This window comes from Macrobrachium nipponense, chromosome 25 (genome assembly GCF_015104395.2).
Source record: "Macrobrachium nipponense isolate FS-2020 chromosome 25, ASM1510439v2, whole genome shotgun sequence".
NCBI lineage: Eukaryota > Metazoa > Arthropoda > Malacostraca > Decapoda > Palaemonidae > Macrobrachium > Macrobrachium nipponense.
Window position 1 is genome coordinate 27,848,637 of NC_087214.1, and position 24,015 is coordinate 27,872,651.

The following is a 24,015-nucleotide window of genomic DNA, read 5'->3' on the forward strand; positions in this document are numbered from 1 at the left end:
ATAAAACACGATAACCAACTGAACTTTCTAAAGCGAAAGGAAGCGAAAGCCTCAACACCTTTGGCCTTTGGTGGCCAATTTCTTCGGGAACACGTGGCGGGGGAAAAGGAAAGGACAGAGACCCCCCGGGACACTCCCAAACTCCCCCTAAGGAGGATACATTTTACTCTCTCTCTCTCTCTCTCTCTCTCTCTCTCTCATTCGGAATACAAATGACCAATTTCTTACATAAATATTTTCCATTCCAGCTAGTTCTCGGATCAAGATTTTCAAAATGACTCACTTTTTGTTTTCTCTCTTTAGGTGATGAACTTCAGTTTTCAAATGAATGTCAATTTATTTAGGAGAATTTCTCTCTCTCTCTCTCTCTCTCTCTCTCTCTCTCTCTCTCTCTCTCTCTCTCTCTCTCAACACCACACAACACACACACCACACACTTAACAAATGAGGCTATAATTATCTGCGAAAGAAGAGTCTTTTACAAAATTATCTAGGTGTCAACACGAACACGTTTCCAGATATCTATTGATGTTAATCCACCCGAGTGTCTAATATAACATTCATCGAATAAATTCCTTCCTAAATTCATTATTCCACACAGGAAAAAAGTCACAAAGTCACACTACCCAATAAATTACTTTCATTTCAAATAATTTATCGACTCCAGAAGTCCTGCAGGACTAGTTAGAAACGAAATCCTTTGATCAATTTTCTCTCACTGGCAAAATTAGACAAAGAAACCCTTCCCTCATTTCGTAATACCCAAAACAAGAAAGACTAACTTAAAAGGCTTCCAGCTGTTTCCCCTCTCTCTTTGCTTATCCTGTGAGGCTGCAACACACACACACACGAGGCATTTTGCAACAGAAAATTAAAACTACTCCAGCTTCCTTGAAAGAGAGAGAGAGAGAGAGAGAGAGAGAGAGAGAGAGAGAGAGAGAGAGAGAAGGGATTAGTTTTCCCCACATCGTTCGTAAACACGGCAGCAGCTTCAGCCGAGTTGAGGTAAAAACAAAAAAACGGATCATATGATTTTCGCACTAACACTAAAGATGTCAAAAAACTTATATATACGACATCTTAAGACATCGCACATGACTAGAGAGAGTTAGGTCCGAACCTTGGGTTCCCTCTATCGCCCTATATCCGTGTTTCACGGAACCCGAAATGTGAAGATTTATGATAAAATTAATGAAAAAAAGAGAAAGATCTCAATATTTCTTAGTATAATGCGTCCTCTACTATCTTTCCTTTGACAAAATACGCCAATGTATAAATAAATGAAGAAAGAATGATGAATAAAACTCAGATCTGAACGAAACGAACCGATTGAATCTTTAAGCGCATTTCCCAATGAAGCTTCTCCAAAAGTCTCCGTTGTATGTAAACGGAACCGTTTTGGACCAAAAGTTCAAGACAAAAAACGGGACACTGATCCAGTGATTCAGGAGATTCAGATACGAAGATAATGTCCTCTCCTTCCTTCCTTCCCTCCAATCCGCGAACAGCTTCGTTCTTTAACTTGAAAAGAGGCGGTTAAACCGAGTGGATGATCTAGAGGGGCCATTCTTCTTCTCTTTCTGTCGAGTGGAAATTTTTTTTTTTTCCTGTTTTGTTTTTGCCTCAATTTATCTCACGACAGACAGACTTCGATGAGGAGGCGGTTGTCGAGTCTGAGATGTCGGGTTGCGTACTCTAACATATTAGAAAGGTTTTCCATGAGGGGAATTATTTATGTGGACTGCGGGGTGGCAGCGTTCTCTCTCTCTCTCTCTCTCTCTCTAGGTGAAGCTACAGATGAACAGGCAGAGAATAATTTCTCTCTTTATGGTGGTGACTAGGATCTGCTAAAGGTAGATGGTGGTGTTCTGGTGGGAGGGGGAGGGGGAGGGGAAAAGGGGTAGAGGGAGAGAGGAAGGGGATGGAGGGAGGGAAAGGGTTGGGAGGGGGAAGGGGATAGATGAAAGGGAGGGGGTGCGTTTGCTATTTGCCGAGTTTCATTTTTAAACGAAATATTTCTGACAGATTCCTGATGAAGGATGAGTCCAATCCAGCTTCTTTCCTTTAGGAAAGTTTCCTTTCCCATTACTTTTATCTATATTCTTTTCACTATAGTTCTCTTTACGTCGAGACTTCCCGTGAATACTTCAATTCCCTTCCCAACGGACTCCACTCGAAACCGAGAAGCATCTTTGCAATATGAATTTGAAATTGAATTTTCCTTTGGAACTTGCGGATGTTTATCTTTCTCTCTGAAGCATCCCAGTCGTTTATTGTTGCCATTTTACTCTTAGCAGAGCCCCTTTACAATACAATATACCTATAAATACCTCGTCCAAATTGGCAACCTGAATTGTCAGTCAAACATGACTCAGACTTTATAGATCTCTTAGATTTATAATCAAAACTATTTCCTTTGATTTATTTATCAAAGGCTGAAAACAGACAATCATTCGTTTCTCTGAAGAGTCTCTCCTCTCAGTGATCCTTCGATGGAAGGAACAACCTTCTTTTGTTTCCCTTTCGCTCGAGGAGTCTACCCCCAACCCCCTTTCACCTGTCGCGACCTGACCTCAAGGACCTCAGGTGTTTATCTTTATAGATTGGATCTCTTGTGCAAACACTAACACGTCTTGGGTTGCGAAGGATTGTTAGGGTATCCTGTAACGGTGATTATGAACAAACACACAGGGTAAGTCCATAAGACGAATCTTGTACTACAAGCCACAAACACGGAAGTTTTACAAGAGAAATCTTCAGATTACAGTGAAAGTAGACCGATGTTTTGGAAATCTCAGTCTCAGTAGGAAAAGAAGAGCTTAGTAGGTTGTAAGAAACCACCACCTCCGCTCTTCTTCCCTTTCCCTACAGAGACTGAGATTTCCAAAACATCGGTCTACTCTCACTGTAATCCGATGAAGATATGATGCCCAAACTACAAGAGATAACTTGCAATCAAAGATACCAAGGTCGTTTTCCCTAAGGAATTCCATTACCATTACATTTTACGTTCGAGAGGATTTTCTAAATCTATGTACATCACTAAAGGTCCTCGTTGGGGGTAGTACTGTTACTAACCTTACGTGGTTCACTGTAGGCATTACTCAAGGATTTTTGGAACATCCCTTCGGCACTTAGTTGCTCCCACTTTCTAGCTTTTAACTTGACCTCCATTCTCGTCACTTTCTTTATTTTTGCTCTGCAACTTCTCTAACTGCTCATCCTGAGTGTAACTGCTGGGTTTTCTCCATTTAATTCCATGTAATTCATCTCATTTACTTTCTAGATCGCTTAAATTTTGCTGTCCAACCACTCCAACTCTCAGTTTTGACTGCTACAAGCGCTGAATACCTGAAAGGACCCAAGCGCTTGGCCTGACAGCCTGAATTCTGTGTAAACCAAATCAATCACCGAAGGTCTTGAATGAACTTTCCGTCGACTTTTCATTTTTTTGACGACGACTAGAGTCGTCGTCACGAATTTTGACAACGATAAAGATCGAATTCCCCCCACCGCTACCGTCGATTTACATCCGGGAGAGCGGCCATTTCAAGTCATCCAAACAAAGATGGAGGGAGAGTTCGGTACACTGGACAAGGTTATCAGAACAGTTTTTGGCCGAAGATATGAGGGAGAGACGATGCTTATGCAACCATACCCATGATAGTTTTATGGAAAAAGGTTGGAAGAGGAAAAATGATGGAGAAATCACAAGGTGACTCAGGGAAAACTTTCCTGACCTTGCTGAACTGCAAACAGTTCCTTTACACTTCCTTTACTCTTCTATAATAAACACTTTCGTTTTCACGTCGTTGTAACCGCCGAACCCAAAGAATTTATATATATATATATATATATCATATATATATATATATATATATCCTATATATATATATATATATAGTATATATATATATATATACATACATACATATATATATATATATATCTATATATATATATATATATATATATATATATATATATATATATATATATATATATATATTAAAAGCATAACAGCACGACCCACCATTGCAGTTGGCTTTCTGTTGAAAGGCAGACTTCTCTTAAAACTTGGAAGTCATAGCTGAGGCGGTTTGTTTGAACCTTTTGACGACGACGACGACGACTAAAGCACGGAGGAGGAGAACTGTGTCACAACCAGAGAACAGAATGACGTCGACTCTTTTGGAAAGTCGACGACAAACTCAGAAACAGTCGACGGAAATATTGGTAGTGTGACAGCGCCTTCAGTTCTGTTCCATGAAAAACAGGGAAATCGACGTCCCACTGTTAATGTGAAATGTGGAGATTTGTCGACGAAATCAAATAATGGGCCACTTTCGGTCATTCAGTTTCGTCAGACAATGACAAAAGGGAGTTGAAGTGGTTGTACAGCAAGACTGAATGAAGGAAGCGGGAATAGAGGTAAAGTAAAAGGATAAAATGTGGGTGCAATTAGGGACCGAAGGGACGTTGCAAAAAGCCTTTAGTAACGCCTACAGTTCATCACGTGAGACGCAATGACGGCACTAGACACCTACAGGAAAATGCCACTGTGGATGATGAAAATCACCTGAATTAAATTTCATGTACTATATTTTCCTGACATTTTAAATCCTGTCGCAGAAGCCTCCTTTGTTACACGATCTCCTTTTTTTTTTTCTTCTTCTTTTTTTGGGGGGGTGGGTGAGGTGACGGTTCATTGGCTCTTCTCTTTTTCCTTCTCTGCCACATCACTTTTTTCTTTTTTCTTATTCGGATTTCAGTCTTACGTCGGTCCTGACCTCAATAAAGTTCTAACTTTCCCTACGACGTAAATAAATAAAATACTTTAACCACGTTTTGTTCAACTGCAAATAATTCAAGTTTTTTTTTCTCTCTCTCTGAAAGTTGTGATGTTTCATTAATACATTTATTTGCCAGAAGGTTGTTAAGCTTTTGCCTCTCTGTTTATTCTTCGGAAATGAAAAGGGGCTGAATATGACGCCAGAGAGAGAGAGAGAGAGAGAGAGAGAGAGAGAGAGAGAGAGATATTCCCTTTCCCCTTCTTTCTTTTTTCTCTTCCTCCTCATTCATCTACTTCGTCTCCTTCCATTTTTCCTCTTTTGATCCTCTCCCTCTTCCTCCTCTTCCTAAAACTCCAATTCCCAACTGATTAATCCAACGTTGCTGGAAGAACCCAAACCGCTCAATCAGTCACATCCTGGAATCCAGCGCTGAGAATCACAGCTGGATTAAGTAAAAATCATACACGATTCTCCTCCGGCTGGAACGCTGAGCTGGAATCTGGACGAACGTTCGACTGCGCCTGGAATTCAGTCGGTGGGAACTGTTAGCTCCTTCGTGTGGAAAAGGTCGTCTGGCCTCGCCTCCATTCTGCTGGCAAATGGCCACCGTCTTCGTTTCAGAGTCCACTGACAAAGGGATCGAGACGAAAGCACAATTTCCGACATTCAAGGTCAATTTAAAATCCCTCTGAAATGGGAACTTAATATTTTATTTTTTACTCTAAACGGCAATAGTATTACCCCTTACCACCCAAACTCTAAAACTCAACATCTTTTTTTTCTTCTTTTTTTAAGCAATATTTATGTGGCGTTCCAACTAAAATCCCTGGACTTACATTTTCAGAACTCGCGTGAATATCACAACTTGAAATAACTTTCAATTGCGTGGTTGAGTAAGGAATGGAATGGAATATAAAATTGAGCCCATGGGGCAAGCGCTGGGACCTGTGAGGTCATTCAGCGCTAAACCGGAAATAGAGAGTAAAAAGGCTCTAGAGGTGTAACAGGAGCCAAACCTTTCGCAGTTCTGCTATGAAACACTTGTTAGGAGACGGCCGAGGAAAGTAAGATGGAAGAAAGAGAATATGAACGGAGGTACAGCAAAATGAATGAAAGGGGTTGCAGATAGGGACCGAAGGAAGACGCTTTGCACAGATCCTGAAGTAAAACCTGCCTACAGGAACAATATACACAATGTTCTTAAGTTCCAGGAATACTCAGTATTTTGCCAAAACCGTCGAAAGTGTGACCCCTCAAAGGCCCACCCCTTGCACAATATCTCGCGCCCCACACAATTCGGCACTCATTCTCCGCAAATATCCCCCCCCCCCCCCTCCCCCCCCCCCCCACCCCCCACCCCCCCCCCCCCACCCCACCCTCGAGTGCTGTGTCAATATTTGCAACTGCCGCCCGGCCGTGGTTGTAGGAAAAGCATTTCGGGTATTACCAAAGGATGTTTTTTACCTTCGCTGCGTCACAAAACACAAACATACACATACACGGGAATGCATATGTTGGTATGTTTGCTCCATTTGAGGTTGTCTCCTCTCACGAGGCAGTCTCTCTTGAAAAGTAGATTTAGTATATTTATACGTTACGTTCATAACTCGTATGAGTAAATTTAGTATGATTCTGAAACTTTCCAAATTAATATTAGGATGTTCTTTATCTTTACAAATGGATCTTATAACTCGAATAAGAGCGGAGAAAAGTACTTGCTTGGTAAATTCTCACAGAAAAAAATATATCTGAAAACTCAGAAATGTCTCAAAAAATTATAATGAAATTACTAACGTTTTGACGAAGACCAAACATAAAACTTTTAGCACTAATATATCACACACAATGAGGCATATTTCGTTGAATAAATATTCCAGTCCAAAATCTAATTCGGGGAAGGGTCCATCTACGTCTACTGAACTTTACCCAAAATAAATGAGGAAAGACTAAAATGCTGTTGAGAGGTAACTTGAGGTGACATGTCGATAGATTTAATGACCGAAGTCAATAATGTGGATGAAAATATAACTTGAGATCAAAGAAAGATTTTGTGAGGTGATAAGATTTTAAAATTGAAGAAAATGCTATGGATGAAAAACACCTCGAGATAAAGGGAATTTAGAATTTTAATAATACAATATGAACTTCTCTCTCTCTCTCTCTCTCTCTCTCTCTCTCTCTCTCTCTCTCTCTCTCTCTCTCTCTCTCTCTCTCTCTAGGGAGAATGAATGAACGACCTCAACATAATTTATTGCTTCACTTGAGTGATCTCAGTTCCTTCCCTTCCCAATTTGTTCCGGACTATTTCTCTTTCCTAATTCCCTTTTTTATTATTATTAGTTCCCTTCTTCTTTTGAGCGTGAAACCATAAAGAAATGAGAGTGAGAGAGAGAGAGAGAGAGAGAGAACTGGATGCCTTGGGGGTGGGTGGTAAGGGTGTGAGGAAATCAATCAGTGCAGCCAAGCCAGCCTCGGGAGAGAGTTTGTAAGGGGGCAGTCCTATACGTTCACTGTGACGTTATCGCCTTTATTTCTGTTGTTGCCTTAAAGTCTATTGTCTATTATCTTTTATGTCTTCTTTTGCTGACAAGGTTTTTTCAGATTTTTTTTCTTTTGAATTCACTCTCTCTGGAACCAGAGCGCTTTTTTTGCATTAAACATCCTGAGTTCCTTCTTGTCTTAAATAAAGAAAGCATCAAAAGTGTGGCTCCTATCTTCTTATTCTCTGGAAATATTGTTAAATTTCTTTACTCTCTCTCTCTCTCTCTCTCTCTCTCTCTCTCTCTCTCTCTCTCTCTCTCGTGTACTGGGATTTCTTAGGTCTAACGTTCACACGACCACTAACAGGGGAACTCAGTCTTATAAAGCAAACTTTATGAGCAGATAGCCTTCTGTGAAGCGCTAGTAGTCTACAGGCCAAACAGAGAGAGAGAGAGAGAGAGAGAGAGAGAGAGAATTTCAACAGCTTCATCAACATTGTCCCTGTAAGGTAACTATTGATTTAGTTTAATAAACCACAAAGACTTTTACCCTACAAACGGTTTTATTTTTTTCAAAACCGAGGTTTAATACGTTAAACACTATTTGCCTGGGGGGGATTTTATCGAAAAACCTTAATATTAAAAAACCCGCTCACTGACTTTAAAATATTACACACTGTTTAAGTTGAGGCTCCTAAAGAGCTCTTCACGGACTATTTCACCTCAATAAGGATTTGAAGATTTTCACTTAAACCTCCATTACCGTTGTCTTCGTTAACTGCCTCGTCTCATATAATGGGGCGGGAAAGGGGGGGGGGGGGGGTGGGGTTCGATATGTTAAATCATTAATGCAAACAAGAATTTATATCTGTTTAACCACCTGCCAAATGTTTCCCTTTTCAGTCTAGACAAAAAAATAATAATAATCATTACTTCATTGTTGAGCCTTTTTTTCCTTCCCATTACATAAAAAATAAGAGAGAGAGAGAGACGAGAGAGATGAGAGAGAGAGAGAGAGGACGCTAAATTCTTTTTACTTTGATAAAAAGAGAAGAGAATCCGATAATTGTTACAATAATTACAGTCAGAATCAGTTCACAAATTTATTGTCATTACAAAACTCGATTATTATCGTTTAACCTCCGAATGTAATGACAGATAACGTTTCTCTCTTTTATCTTCATACATTCTATAAAATCCACTGTCTATATCCACTATAACCGAACCAAATTCCGAATGAATCCGTCTCTAACTCTTCCGAAGCCTCAAATGGATCTACAAAACTCTTCCTGAGCCGAATGAATCCCTCTAAACTCTCCTGAAGCCTCAAATGAATCTTCTCTAACTCTTCCTGAAGCCTCAAATTAATCTCTAACGATTCTGAAGCCTCGAAGAATCCCTCTCTAACTCTACTGACCTTGAACCTCAAATGAATCCCTCTCTAACTCTTCCTGAAGCCTCAAATGAATCCCTCTCTAACTCTTCCTGAAGCTCGAATGAATCCTCTCGCTCACTCTTCCTGAAGTCTCAAATGAATCTCTCTAACTCTTCCTGAAGCCTCGAATGAATCTGCTAACTCTTCCTGAAGCCTAACCCAAGAATCTCTCTAACTCTTCCTGAAGCCTCAAATGAATCCCCCTCTCTAACTCTTCCTGAAGCCTCAAAGAATCCCTCTCTAACTCTTCCTGAAGCCTCAAATTGAATCCCTCTCTAACCTTCCTTCCTGAAGCCTCAAATGAATCTCGCCTACCCTCCCTCCTGAAGCCTCAAACCCGAATCTCCCTAACTCTTCCTGAAGCCTCGAATGAATCTCTAACTCTTCCTAAGGCCTCGAATGAATCCCTCTCTAACTCTTCCTGAAGCCTCAATGAATCCCTTTCTAACTCTTCCTGAAGCCTCAAATGATCTCTAACTCTTCCTGAAACCTCAAAATGAATCCCTCCCTAACTCTTCCTGAAGCCTCAAATGAATCCCTTTTTAACTCTTCCTGAAGCCTCAAATGAATCCCTTTCTAACTCTTCCGGAAGCCTCGAATGAATCCCTCTCAAACTCTTCCTGAAGCCTCGAATAATCCCTCTCTAACCTCTTACTGAAGCCTCCCAATGAATCTCTTAATGCTTCCTTAAAGCCTCAATGAATCCCTTTCTAACCTCTTCCTGAAGCCTCAAATGAATCCCTCTCGAATGCTTGCCTTAAAGTGCCTGAATGAATCCCGCTCTCAAGCTTCTCCTGATGCCTCCAAATTAATACGTTCTAACTCTTATTGAGCTCAAATGAATCTCTACTCTTCTGAAGCCTCAAATGAATTCCCTCTCTAACTCTTGCTGAGGCCTCCATGATTCCCTCCTAACTCTTCCCTGAACACAATGAACCTCCCAACTCTCCTGAGCCTCAAATGAATCCCTTTTTACTCTTCGGAAAACCTCAAATGCATCTTTCTAACTCTTTTTCCGAAGCCTCGAATGAATCCCTCTCAACTCTTTCCGGAAGCCCGAATGAATCCTCTCTACTCTTCTGAGCCTCAATGAATCTCTTAATGCCTCCTAAAGCCTCAATGAATCCCTTTCTACTCTTCCTGAGCCTCAAATGATCCCCTCCTCGTAATTCTTCCTGAAGCCTTCGAATGAATCCCTCTCTCAGCTTCTGATGCCTCATAATCCCTTTACCTAACTCTTATTGAGCCTCAAATGAATCTCTACCTCTTCCTGAAGCCTCAATGATCCCTCTCTAACTCTTGCTGAGGCCTCCAATGAATCCCTCTCTAACTCTCCTGACCTCAAAACACGAATCCTCTACTCCTTCCGAAGCCTCAAATGAATCCCTTTCTACCTCTCCTGAAGCCTCGAATGACTCCTCTCCACCACCTTCCTGAAGCTTCGAATGATCTCTATCTCTTCCTAAGCTTCAATAAATCCCTCTCTAACTCTCCTGAAGCCTCAACTGAATCTCTAACTGCTTCCTGAAAGCCTCAAATGAACATCACTTTCTCTAACTCTTCCTGAAGCCTCAAATGAATCCCTCTCTAATCTTCCTGAAGCCAAATGAATCTCTCGCAAGCCTCGAATCCCTCCTAACTAAACTCTTGAAGCCTCAAAAAATGAATCCCTCTAACTCTTCCGAAGCCTCAAATGAATCCCTCTCTAACTCTTCCTGAGCCTCAATGAAATCTCTAATCTCTTCCTGAAAGCCTCAAATGAATCCCTCTCCTAACTCTTCCTGAAGCCTCAAAGAATGAATCCCTAACTCTTCCTGAAACCTCAAATGAATCTTCTAACTCTTCCCCCCCCCCTGAAGCCTCGAATGCTCTCTCACTCTTCCTGAAGCCTCAATGAATCCCTCTTCTATCTGAACTGAAGCCTCCAAATGAATCTCTTAAGCTCTTCCGAGCTCAAAACAATGAATCTCTAACTCTTTCCTGAAGCCTCGAAAGGAATCCCTCTCTCTCTTCCTGAAGCCTCGAATGAATCCCTCTCTTCTAACTCCTGAAGCTCAAATTAATCCCTTTCTAACTCTTTTGAAGCCTCCAAATGAATCTCTAACTCTTCCTGAAGCCAAATGAATCCCTTCTCTAACCTTCCTTGAAGGCCTCAATGAATCTAACTCTTTCCTGAAGCCTCAAACGAATCTCTAAAAACTCTTCCTGAAGCCTCAAATGAATCCCTCTAACTCTTCCTGAAGCCTTCGAAATGAATCCCTCTCAACTCTTCCTGAAGCCTTCGAATGAATCTCTATCTCTTCCTGAAGCCTCAATAAAATCTCTAACTCTTCCTGAAGCAAATGAATCTCTAACTATTCCTTGAAGCCTTGAATGAATCCCTGCTCTAACTCTTCCTGAAGCCTTCAAACGGAATCCTCTCTAACCTCTTCCTGAAGCCTCAAAATGAAACTCTAACTCTTCCTGAAGCCTCAAATGAATCTCTCTCCTGAGCCTCTTCCCTGAACCTTAAATTGAAATCTAATAACTCTTCCCTGAAGCTGAAATGAATCCCTCTAACCTCTTCCTGAAGCCTCCAAACCCGAATTCCTCTCTAAACTCTTGCCTGAAGCAAACCAAAATGAAACTCTCTAACTCTTCCTGAAGCCTTAAATGAATCTCTACTCTTTCCTGAGCTTAAATGAATCTCTAACTCTTCCTGAGCCTCAAATGCATCCTCTCTGAACCTCTTCCTGAAGCCTCAAATGAATCTCTAACTCTTCCTGAAGGTTCTTGAATGACTCTAACGCTTCCCTCCTAAGCTCAATGAATCTCTAACTCTTCCCTGAAGCCTCAAATGAATCTCTCTAACTCTTCCTGAAGCCTCGAATGATCCCTCTCAATCTGAATTCTCTCCTGAAGCTAAAATGAATCTCTAACTCTTCCTTGAAGCCTTGGATGAAACTCTAACTCCTTAAGCCTCAAACCCTGATTCCCATTCTAAACTCTTCCTGAAGCCTAAATGAAATCTCCCTTTCTAATTCTTCCTGAAGCCTCAAAGATAATCCCTCTCTCAAGCTTCCTGATGCCTCAAATTAATCCCTTTCTAACTCTTATTGAAGCCTCAAATGAATCTCTAACTCTTCCTGAAACCTCAAATGAATCCCTCTCTAACTCTTGCTGAGGCCTCCAATGAATCCCTCTCTAACTCTTCATGAAGCCTCAAACGAATCTCTAACTCTCCTGAAGCCTCAAATGAAATCTCTAACTCTTCCTGAAGCCTCAAATGAATCCCTTTCTAACTCTTCTGAAGCCTCGAATGAATCCCTCTCCAACTCTTACTGAAGCTTCGAATGAATCTCTATCTCTTCCTGAAGCCTTCAATAAATCCTCTCTAACTCTTCCTGAAGCCTCAAATGAATCCCTTTCTAAACTCTTATTGAAAACCTTAAATGAATCTCTAACTCTTCCTGAAGCCTCAAATGAATCTCTCACTCTTCCTGAAGCCTCAAATGAATCCCTTTCTAACTCTTCCTGAAGCCTTAAATGAATCTCTAACTCTTCCTGAAGCCTCGAATGAATCCCTCTCTAACTCTTCCTGAAGCCTCGAATGAATCCCTCTCTAACTCATCCGGAGGCCTAAAATGAATCCCCCTCTAACTCTCCCTGAAGCCTCAAATGAATCTCTAACTCTTCCTGAAGCCTCAAATGAATCCCTCTCTAACTCTTCCTGCAAGCCTCAACGAATCCCTCTCTAACTCTTTGACGCCTCAAATGAATCTCTAACTCTTCCTGAAAGCCTCAAATGAATCCCTCTTCTGACTCTTCCTGAAGCCTTAAATGAATCTCTAACTCTTCCTGAAGCCTCGAATAAATCCATCTCTAACTATCCTGAAGCCTCAAACGAATCCCTCTCTAACTCTCTTTGAAGCCCTCGAATGAACATCTAACTCTCCTGAAGCCTCAAAATGAATCCTCTCTGACTGGTCCTGAAGCCTTAAATGAATCTCTAACTCTTCCCTGAAGCCTTGAATGAATCCCTCTCTAACTCTTCCTGAAGCCCTCAAACGAATCCCTCTCTTACTCTCCCTGAAGCCTCAAATGAATCTCTAACTCTTCCTGAAGCCTCAAATGAATCCCTTTCTGACTCTTCCTGAAGCTTTAAATGAATCTCTAACCTCTTCCTGAAGCCTGAAGAATACTCTCTAACTCTTCCTGAAGCCTCAAACGAATCCCTCTCTAACTCTTTCCTGAAGCCTCAATGAATCTCTAACTCTTCTGAGCCTTAAATGAATCTCTAATCTTCCTGAAGCTTAAATGAATCTCCAACTCTTCCCTGAAGCCTCAAATGAATCCCTCTCTGATTCTTCCTGAAGCCTTAAATGAATCTCTAACTCTTCCTGAAGCTTGAATGAAACTCTAACGCTTCATAAAAGCCTCAAATGAATCCCTTTCTAACTCTTCCTGAAGCCTCAAATGAATCCCTCTCTAGTTCTTCCTGAAGCTCGAATGAATCCCCTCTCTCAAGCTTCCTGATGCCTCAAATTAATCCCTTTCTAACTCTTATTGAAGCCTTAAATGATCTCTAACTCTTCCTGAAGCTCAAATGAATCCCTCTCTAACTCTTGCTGAGGCCTCCAATGAATCCCTCTCTAACTCTCCTGAAGCCTCAAATGAATCTCTAACTCTTCCTGAAGCCTCAAATGAATCTCAAATACTCTTCCTGAAGCTCAAATGAATCCATTTTTCTAACTCTTCCTGAAGCCTCGAATGAATCCCTCTCCAACTCTTACTGAAGCTTCGAATGAATAATCTCTATCTCTTCCTCCTTTTGAAGCCTTCAAATAAATCCCTCTCTAACTCTTCCTGAAGCATCAAAGTGGAACCCTTTCTAACTCTTATTGAAACCTTAAATGAATCTCTAAATCTTCCTGAAGCCTCGAATGAATCTCGACTCTTCCTGAAGCCTCAAATGAATCCCTCCTGACTCTCCTGAAGCCTAAATGACCCTCTCTAACTCTTCCTGAAGCCTTCGAAATGAAGCCCTCTCTAACTCACTTTTCCGAAGGCCTTCGAATGAATCCCTCTATAACTCTTCCTGAAGCCTCAACGAATCCCACTTCTCTCTAACTCCCTTCCTGGAAGCCTCAAATGAATCTCTAACTTCCTTAAATCTCGAAGAATCCCTCTCTAACTCTTCCTGAAGCTCAAATGAATCCTCTCTGAACTCTGCCTGAAGCCTCAAATGAATCTCTAAACTCTTCTAAATCCTCGAATGAATCCCTCTCTAACTCTTCCTGAAGCCCTCAAATGAATCCCTCTCTAACTCTTCCTGAAGCCTCAAATGAATCTCTAACTCTTCCTGAAGCTCAAATGAATCCCTCTCTAACTCTTCCTGAAGCCTCAAACGAATCCCTCTCTAACTCTTCCTGAAGCCTCAAATTAATCTCTAACTCTTCCTGAAGCCTCAAATGAATCCCTCTCTGACTCTTCCTGAAGCCTTAAATGAATCTCTAACTCTTCCTGAAGCCTCGAATGAATCCCTCTCTAACTCTTCCTGAAGCCTCAAATGAATCCCTCTCTAACTCTTCCTGAAGCCTCGAATGAACATCTAACTCTTCCTGAAGCCTCAAATGAATCCCTCTCTGACTGGTCCTGAAGCCTTAAATGAATCTCTAACTCTTCCTGAAGCCTTGAATGAATCCCTCTCTAACTCTTCCTGAAGCCTCAAACGAATCCCTCTCTAACTCTTCCTGAAGCCTCAAATGAATCTCTAACTCTTCCTGAAGCCTCGAATGAATCCCTCTCTGACTCTCCTTGAAGCCTTAAATGAATCTCTAACTCTTCCTGAAGCCTTGAATGAATCCCTCTCTAACTCTTCCTGAAGCCTCAAACGGAAATCCCTCTCTACTCTTCCTGAAGCCTCAAATGAATCTCTAACTCTTCCTGAAGCCTTAATGAATCTCTACTCTTCCTGAAGCCTTAAATGAATCTCTAACTTTCCTTCCTGAAGCCTCAAATGAATCCCTCTCTGATTCTTCCTGAAGCCTTAAATGAATCTCTAACTCTTCCTGAAGCCTTGAATGAACTCTAACTCTCCTGAAGCTCAAACCTGAATCTCTAACTCTTCCTGAAACCTCGAATGAATTCCTCTCTAACTCTTCCTGAAGCCTCAAACGAATAACTCTCTCACTCTTCCTGAAGCCTCGAATGAATCCCTCTCCAACTCTTCCTGAAGCCTCGAATGAATCTCTATCTCTTCCTGAAGCCTTCAATAAATCCCTCTCTAACTCTTCCTGAAGCCTCAAATGAATCCCTTTCTAACTCTTATTGAAACCTTAAATGAATCTCTAACTCTTCCTGAAGCCTCAAAATCTTCCTGAAGCCTCGAATGAATCCCTCTCTAACTCTTCCTGAAGCCTCAAATGAATCCCTTTCTAACTCTTCCTGAGGCCTCGAATGAATCCCTCTCTAATTCATCCGGAAGCCTAAATGAATCCCTCTCTAACTCTTCCTGAAGCCTCAAATGAATCTCTAACTCTTCCTGAAGCCTCGAATGAATCCCTCTCTCAACTCTTCCTGAAGCCTCAAATGATCCCTCTCTAACTCTCCTGAAGCCTCAAATGAATCCCTCTCCTAACTCTTCCTGAAGCCTCAAATGAACATCTCTACGCTTTCCTAATCTCGAATGAATCTCCCTCTCTAACTCTGCATCCGAAGCCTCAAATGAATCCCTCTCTAACTCTTCCTGAAGCCTCAAATGAATCCTCTAACTCTCCTGAAGCCTCAAACGAAATCCCTCTCTAACTCTTCCTGAAGCCTTAAATTGAATCTCTACTAAACCTTTTCTGAAGCCTCAAATGAATCCCTCTATGGACTCTCCTGAAGCCTTAAATGAATCTAACTCCTTCCTGAAGCCTCGAATGAATTCCCGCCTAAATAACTCTTCCTGAAAGCCTCAAACGAAATCCCTCTCTAACCTCTTCCTGAAGCCTCAAATGCCTCAAACGAATCCCTCTTCTAAAATTCTTTCCTGAAGCCTTGAATGAATCCTCTCCACTCTTCCTGAAGCCTCAAATGAATCCCTCTCTCACTCTTCCTGAAGCCTTAAATGAATCTCTAAACTCTCTCCCGAAACCTCGAATGAATCCCTCTCCAACTCTCCTGAAGCCTCAAATGAAATCCCTCTGACTGGTCCTGAAGCCTTAAATGAATCTCTAACTCTTCCTGAAGCTTGAATGAATCCTCTCTAACTCTTCCTGAAGCCTCAAACGAAATCCCTCTTCTAACTTTCCTGAAGCCTCAAATGAACTCTAACTCTTCCTGAAGCCTCACAAATGAATCCCTCTCTGACTCTTCTGAAGCCTTAAAGAATCTCTAACTCTAATCCTGAAACCTCGAATGAATCCCTCTCTAACTCTTTCCTGAAGCCTCAAATGAATCCCTCTCTTGACTGGTCCTGAAGCCTATGAATGGTCTAACTCCTGAAGCCTTGAATGAATCCCTCTTCTAACTCTTCCTGAAGCCTCAACGAATCCCCCTCTAAATAACTCTTCCTGAAGCCTCAAATGAATCTCTAACTCTTTCCTGAAGCCTCAAATGAAATCTCTCTCTGACTTCTTCCTGAAGCCTCAAAATGAATCTCTAAACTCTTCCTGAAGCCTCAAATGAATCCCTCTCTGACTCTTCCTGAAGCCTTAAATGAATCTCTAACTCTTCCTGAAACCTCGAATGAAATTCCTCTCAACTCTTCTGAAGCCTCAAACGAATAACTCTCTCACTCTCCAAAGAATCCTCGAATGAATCTCAAATCTTCCTGAAGCTCGAAATGAATCTCTATTCTCTCCTGAAGCCTTCAATAAAATCCTCTCTATCTCCCTGAAGCCTCAAATGAATCCCTTTCTAACTCTTATTGAAGCCTTAAAATGAATCTCTAACTCTTCGAAGCCTCAAACTCTTCCTGAAGCCTCGAATGAATCCCTCTCTAAAACTCTCCTGAAGCCTCAAATGAATCCCTTTATCTAACTCTTCCTGAAGCCTCGAATGAATCCTCTCTAATTCATCCGGAAGCCTCAAATGAATCCTTAACTCTCCGGAAAGTGGCCCTCAAATAAATCCCTTTCTTTCTCTTCCTGAAGCCTCAAATGAATCTCAACTCTTCCTGAAGCCTCGAATGAATCTCTAACTCTTCCTGAAGCCTCGAATGAATCCATCTCTAAACTCTCTTGAGGCCTCAAATGAATCCCTCTCGACTCTTCCTGAAGCCTTAAATGAATTTTCAAACTCTTCCTGAAGCCTCAAATTGAATCTCTAATTTTTCCTGAATCCTCGAATGAATCCCTCTAACTCTTCCTGAAGCCTTAAATGAATTTCTAACTCTTCCTGAAGCCTCGAATGAAATCTCTAACTCTTCCTGAAACCCCGAATGAATCCTTCTCTGACTCTTCCTGAAGCCTCAAATGAATCTCTAATTCTTCCTGAAGCCTCGAATGAATCTCTCCCTAACTCTTCCTGAAGCCTTAAATGAATTTCAAACTTTTCCTGAAGCCTAAAATGAATCTCTAATTCTCCTGAAGCATCAAATGAATCTCTAACTCTTCCGGAAGTCTCCAATTAATCTCTCTCTAACTCTTCCTGAAGCCTCGAATGAATCTCTAACTCTTCCTGAAGCCTCAAATGAATCTCTCTAACTCTTCCTGAAGCCTCGAATGAATCTCTAACTCTACCTGAAGCCTCAAATTAATCTCTCTCTAAACTCTTCCTGAAGCCTCAAATAAATCTCCTACTCTTCCTGAAGCCGGAATGAATCCCTCTCTAACTCTTCCTGAAGCCTCAAATGAATCCCTCTCTAACTCTTCCTGAAGCCTCGAATGAAGCCTCTCTAACTCTTTCTGAAGCCTCATATGAGTCTCTAACTCTTCCTGAAAACTCAAATGAATCTCTAACTCTTCCTGAAGCCTCGAATGAATCCCTCTCGAACTCTTCCTGAAGCCTTGAATGAAAACTCTAACTCTTCCTGAAGCCTGAAATGAATCTCTATCTTTCTTGAAGCCTCAAATGAATCTCTAACTCTTCTTGAAGCCTCAAACTGGCTAAGCTGACCCAATCAAAAGATATTTCAAAAATTATAAAGATAAAAACAAGATTCAGGGGTCTGGTTAATTTGACTAAAACACCCAAATCCGTTGTTTATTCTTTCCTGAATACAATAACGGCTCCTCTCAGATCGAATAGAGTAGAAGATATAAACAAAACCATATACGAATGAATACACGTCTTTTTCTCCAGTTTCTCCTCAAGGGGCAAAGATGGTCTTAACGAGAGAGAGAGAGAGAGAGAGAGAGAGAGAGAGAGAGAGAGAGAGAGAGAGAGAGAGAATTTTCCGTGCTGACGCTCACCTATCATCACCAGCAAAGATAGCGCTACTTCTATTCTCTCTCTCTCTCTCTCTCTCTCTCTCTCTCTCTCTCTCTCTCTCTCTCTTGTTCACACGCATACACTTACATATAAAAAACAAAAACATTAAATACAAACAACAAACACAAGTAGGACCCTTAGGTGACCTTGAACAAGGCCCAAATGAGCCCAAACAATCCACATCTGTCAGAGGCAAAATTCTCTCGCCTCCACCGATAGCTTTGAAGTTCAAATGATTCCTGATGACGTCACACAGAGAGTGGTTTCATTATATCAAATGGGCAGTCCACTACAATGAATGGTGAATTATTCTTAATGTTAAATTGTAAAATTCATTGTTTATAATGAGAAATATTTATAATAACAATCTGTCTTCTAGATCTGCTACAAGGATTTATTAGACCAAGCTGGTCCCGAGTCCCTCTAAGAAGGATTGAGAAAAGATTATTAAATCCTTCAATTGTAAAAGTTGAAGCATTTCTGCAACAAGCAACAAACCTTAGCAGTTTGTTGCCAACGGAAACCAACAGATCCTTCGACAATGTCCACAGAATCAACAACAACAACAAAAACTGTGAAATGACGACAAATGAAATAACTAATATAACCTATTTCCTATAAACAGTCAGGTGCGGATTGCAATAAACCCATGACGTACTGCAGTAATTCAATATTCAATCAAATTTAAATAACTTTACATCAGAATTAACTTGTAATGCATCGTTATTAGAATTACACGTCGTGGAAATTACGTTCGTTATATCAAAACTAAACTGTGCCTCATCAACATTTAATTACATTTCGCTATACATCACATGTCCATAAGAGCAACTAAACAGAGAGAGAGAGAGAGAGAGAGAGAGAGAGCAGAGAGAGAGAGAGAGAGCTTACAGCATCTTACGAGACCATCATGTTAAACCACCCACAGAAAAAAAACTCACAAAAATTATGAGCAAAGACACTAACCAAGAAAAAAAAGGAAATAAGAATATTATAAACCATTTCCCTGGATAAATGCAGACATTCCCCCACCGAGGAATCCCCACTGGAATATAAACCATGGTCGTCAGGGACCTCATCAATATTTAAACACGGAGAGATTTACAGGTCGTTGAAATTCATTATTTGTACTCGGTGGACATTCTCTGTTCGTGATTAACAGTGAGTTTTGTTTTTATGGTATATATTGAAGATTTAAGGCTTATGGAATAATAATAATGTAAAAAATATATAGGTTTTAAAGAAGGTGATTGCTGCGTCAGCTGCATCCAGTTTATATAGATTTTAATCTATTTTTATAACATACTTTTTTTCTTAGTAACTGCGTTGCGCTAGTAACTCTCCAATACTCGTTATTTCTGGGCGTCCAGTAACTGAAATCTGAGTTTACTGGCCGTAAGTTGGATCAGGTCTGTCCGTCTTGTAACTCTGCTACATGACAGTAGTATGTAAGGCCGAGGCTTCTCAGTCTCTGCAAAGCCAACCAAAGGAATTTCTCGCCGTCCAACCAACGGCCTCATCCAACCAGCAGGCAACAACACCACAGACTTGAGGAGGAACTCGACTGACATGACCTCCAGATTTCACTTACCAGACAGTAAGGTGCAGGTTGCACAATCAGTCCAAAATAAGGAGGTTTCCTTGTTTTGATGTCACGAATTCAAACATATTTACAAACTCCAGTACAGAGAATTTACAAACTCTTATAGAATAACATTTAAAGTATACTTGCACACTCATCAAAAGCACAATCTTAAAATAAGCCCCAATTTCAGCAGTATTCCCGATTGCGCATGGTACAAGAACTCCGATATTGCAGGTTGTCATCTAAGACTGCGTCCACATCACAGTTCAAACATGTCTTAAACATAAGTCGGTAACTTATCTCTCACATCACAAACAAGTTGAATAGAAATCGTCTACTTCGACAAACAGTGCTGCTTATTATTATCCAGCATTTGTCAAAGATTGGTCGTCCATTTACGATTGTTTATTATCAGACTGTTTGAGAAATGCATGCAATAAGTTGCTGACCTGTTTACAATATGTATGTGATAAGTTGTTGAATTTTTAGTGATGTTTATGTGAAAAGTTGCTGACGCGTTTGTGATGTATGTGATAAGTTGTCGACCTGTTTATGACATGCTTTACTGTAGAGTGACTCAAGCCTAAACTTACATCGTCTTGAAAGTTTCAACTTGTGATAACAGAGGCTACAAAATACATCAAGTCGCCCTCCTGTTCAAGTAGTGAAAGTAGCTCCTTGTGTGTTAGCTCGCATTAGTAACCATCCCCGGAGTCAGTTTTAATTTTTACCTTGAAATATACATCAAAGAATGAATTTTAAGACAACTGGCAAACCTTCAAACATAACCTGCTTCTGATTTTTTAAAAAAACTTTCAATGCAAAGAAGAATGATATTTCCTCACCCTGAGCCGATACGTTCTTCTACTCGTAACTCACCTGAAATAAAAAGAAAATATAATCTTAGTGTAGAATTTCAAGCAATACTTAAACAATTCACCAAATGAGAAATTTTTTATTTATTAATCTTGAAAAAAATACCTTTACTTTCATGCTCGTCACATGCTGAAATATGTGATATATTTCAAAAAGTACTTCAAAAGAATGAAGGGCACTCCAGTTCTTGTCCGGAATACAAATATAAAAGAAGAAAAAAAAAACTATACTTAAAAATATCAAAACTGCCAGACAAGAAGAAGAGGTAAAGACCTTGATATTAAAAATAGTTATAGGGTTCATGCAAAGTGTTCTACTCAGCCCTTTTGAAATATATGTCATTAATAAATCTTATTGTAATAAAGTATTTTTCACCACTAAGATTTTAAGGCTTATTTTTACTAAATAAGTGTATTCCATATCAATACAAAAACTTGAATATATATATATATATATATATATATATATATATATATATATATATATATATATATATATATATATATATATATATATATATACATAGATATATCTTTCTCTCCACACTCTCTAATAAATCCTTGTAACACTGCTGCCAAGTTGAGAGAGAGAGAGAGAGAGAGAGAGAGAGAGAGAGAGAGAGAGAGAGAGAGAGAGAATATAACCGCTAAATGAGGTAATTATGAAAAAAAAAAAAAAATAAATGACAGTCATTCAAACATTCACTTATCAGTCAGCGGCAGCTTCTCATCTCTATGCAAATGTATTTAAAATCAGATGACAAGCCAACTGGGGACATATCCAAACACTGCCCAGCCTGATGAAGAGTCATTCGGGCTCCCAATGAGATCCTGCTTTCATCAAGCATAAGAGATTTCTATTGGTCGACTCTTTGGAGGATCTGCCCGATGGGAAGAAAGAGAGAAGGAAAGGAGCTGTGTGTTTCTTGTTTGGTTACTCTGCTTGCTTCCGCTTTTGGGGTTCAAGGAATTGGGAATTCGTTTGGGATTTCAATAAAGACAGTTGCAGTTTGCATCTTTTTTGCATCTTTCACTGCTGAGAAACAAACGTAGGAAATAAAAACAGTTGCAAAGGATAACCACAAATAGAAATATGGTTCTTCCCAACTACAGAAGATTCTAAAGAAGAAGTCATCGCACCCAACACACAATAAGTAATGAGCGAATAAGAAATCTCTTTGCCAGGACAAGCTGTGAACCACGACTGCTTCCAGCAAGGCCTCAAATTCTGTTTCATTTACAACACAAATAGAATGGAAAATAAAATTTAGGCCAAGGACCAAGTGCTGGGACCTATGAGGTCATTCAACGCTGGAAGGGATATTTGAGAGTGAAAAGGGTTTGAAAGGTGCAACAGAGAGAAAGCCTTTTGCAGTTGCACTATGAAATAAATGTTAGAGAAGGATGGTGAAGTGGAAGAATGGGAACATGAACGGAGGTACAGTCAAAGGAATGAAAGGGATGTGTAATGGATAATTACATTATAAATAGTAGTGTGAAAACATTCCTTTAGAATCGTAAATGTCACGTAATCAGGTCAGGGGCCATGGAGGAAAGTCTGCTAAAAACCACAGCCCAGGATGCGTGTGAGCTTGTGAACCTTAGTTAAGCAAATGTATGAAAAATATCAACAAGCTCCTTCCGTGAGAAACCTACTTAGTCTCATGGCCTGACGTGGATTAGCCTAGATAAGTTATGTTCGTTCGTATACCTGTATCTTTTGATTAAGTTTGCTCGCCTATGATTTGTATATGAATTTGTAACTCACACTTCCTCTTCATTGTCTCATACAGACATTCAAAAGCCTTCTCTGCAAGCTATCTCAAGATGTCACTTTTGAAAAATACAGTATATGTATTTTGCTACTCTGTTTCCACGACTTACCCTCCACCCACTGAAGAATATGAATATTGAGTTCAGAGAATATCTTCGCAGTTCAACTGAGGAAGAAGGAGACAGAGAGAGAGAGAGAGAGAGAGAGAGAGAGAGAGAGAGTCATACCCACTGACGTTCGCTACGCGAATCAAAAGTACCAACAGGTGGTCCGTTTGTAAACACGGCTACCACTAATAGATGCAGCTACGCCAAAGGGACGCTGAAAAGAACCTTTAGTAATGCCCAAAGTGCACCTCACTGGTGGCACAACCACCCTACGAAAACAATTACTTTTCATTTTCATATTTGTTAATCAAAATCTTCAATTGTTAAAGAGAAAAAGGGAGGCTGGTTTCCATACAACAAATGGAAGCGACGCTCGAAGAAGAAGAAGAAGAAGAAGAAGAAGAAGAAGAAGATATTTGCCTCCCTCATCTCAGCCTCTTCCCTCTTTGTTAATGAGTAGAGAGAGAAACAGGAGGAGGAGAAGGAACAGAATGGGAAGAAAAAACAAGACTCAGTTTCTCACTTAAAGAAACACATCTTTTACGAACCGTAATAAGCAACTGTTGTCAACATTTGCTTCCCGAGTTGAATAGACGATGTGAGAACTTCTCCATACACGACGTATAGGCTTAAAGTTTTAAGCATAAATTTCGACATTGTTACAAAACCTTTAAATTATTATATAAAAAAAATCTCAAGAATAGAGTTCTAGCTCAAGACTTAAGGTTGATTAGCAGGTCACAATGTTCTAAAATATTCTTAAAATGATTTTATTTAAAATAATTTAATAACGGATTATCTCAAGACTTGAATAAGGTTTGACTAGCAACTGGAGATTGTCTCCAAAACCCTCTAGTTTTAGGTTTTATAAATAAATGACCTTACTCAGTACAGGTACAGATGAAGACGACACCTGTGAATCAGCAAGTGGCATTTCACAAAACTGACTCACCAGCAAATTAAAAGATGAGATCTCACACTTGGAGAAAGTCAGAATATAACAGGTATAATACGGAAGTAAATATGCATTTGTAATCTTTTCATATATTTTGATGTTACGTGAACTACAAAAAAATTCTACTTTGAGTATTTTACTGAACGCTATTTTAAAACAGCTATACATCAAAGAATACAAAAGAGATAACGAGAAAGCATTTCACACAGACAGTGACAAAATATAACAAAGGCAAATTTTAATTAATGGTGGAAAACTTGACACTAGATAGACAGACAGAACACTCAATGAGGTTCCATGGTGGTCAATCGACTTTGCTGAATCGCGGCCGAAAATTGCAGAGAGAGAGAGAGAGAGAGAGAGAGAGAGAGAGAGAGAAGAGAGAGAGAAACTCCCAATATAACCGCTTTAAGCGCTGCAAAACTCAGTCGCGTCTGACAAATAAAACAAGACTTTTGCAGGATCAATTGTTCGTGTGTAAATATTCCTTCACGTGATTCCAGTCATTTCATCGTCAGGACAGACGGACAGACAGACAGACAGACAAGCATCACAGGGGATCATGTGTCGCTGGCATTGTTGGAACACATTCCATCGCTCGAAAGGCCTCCAGTG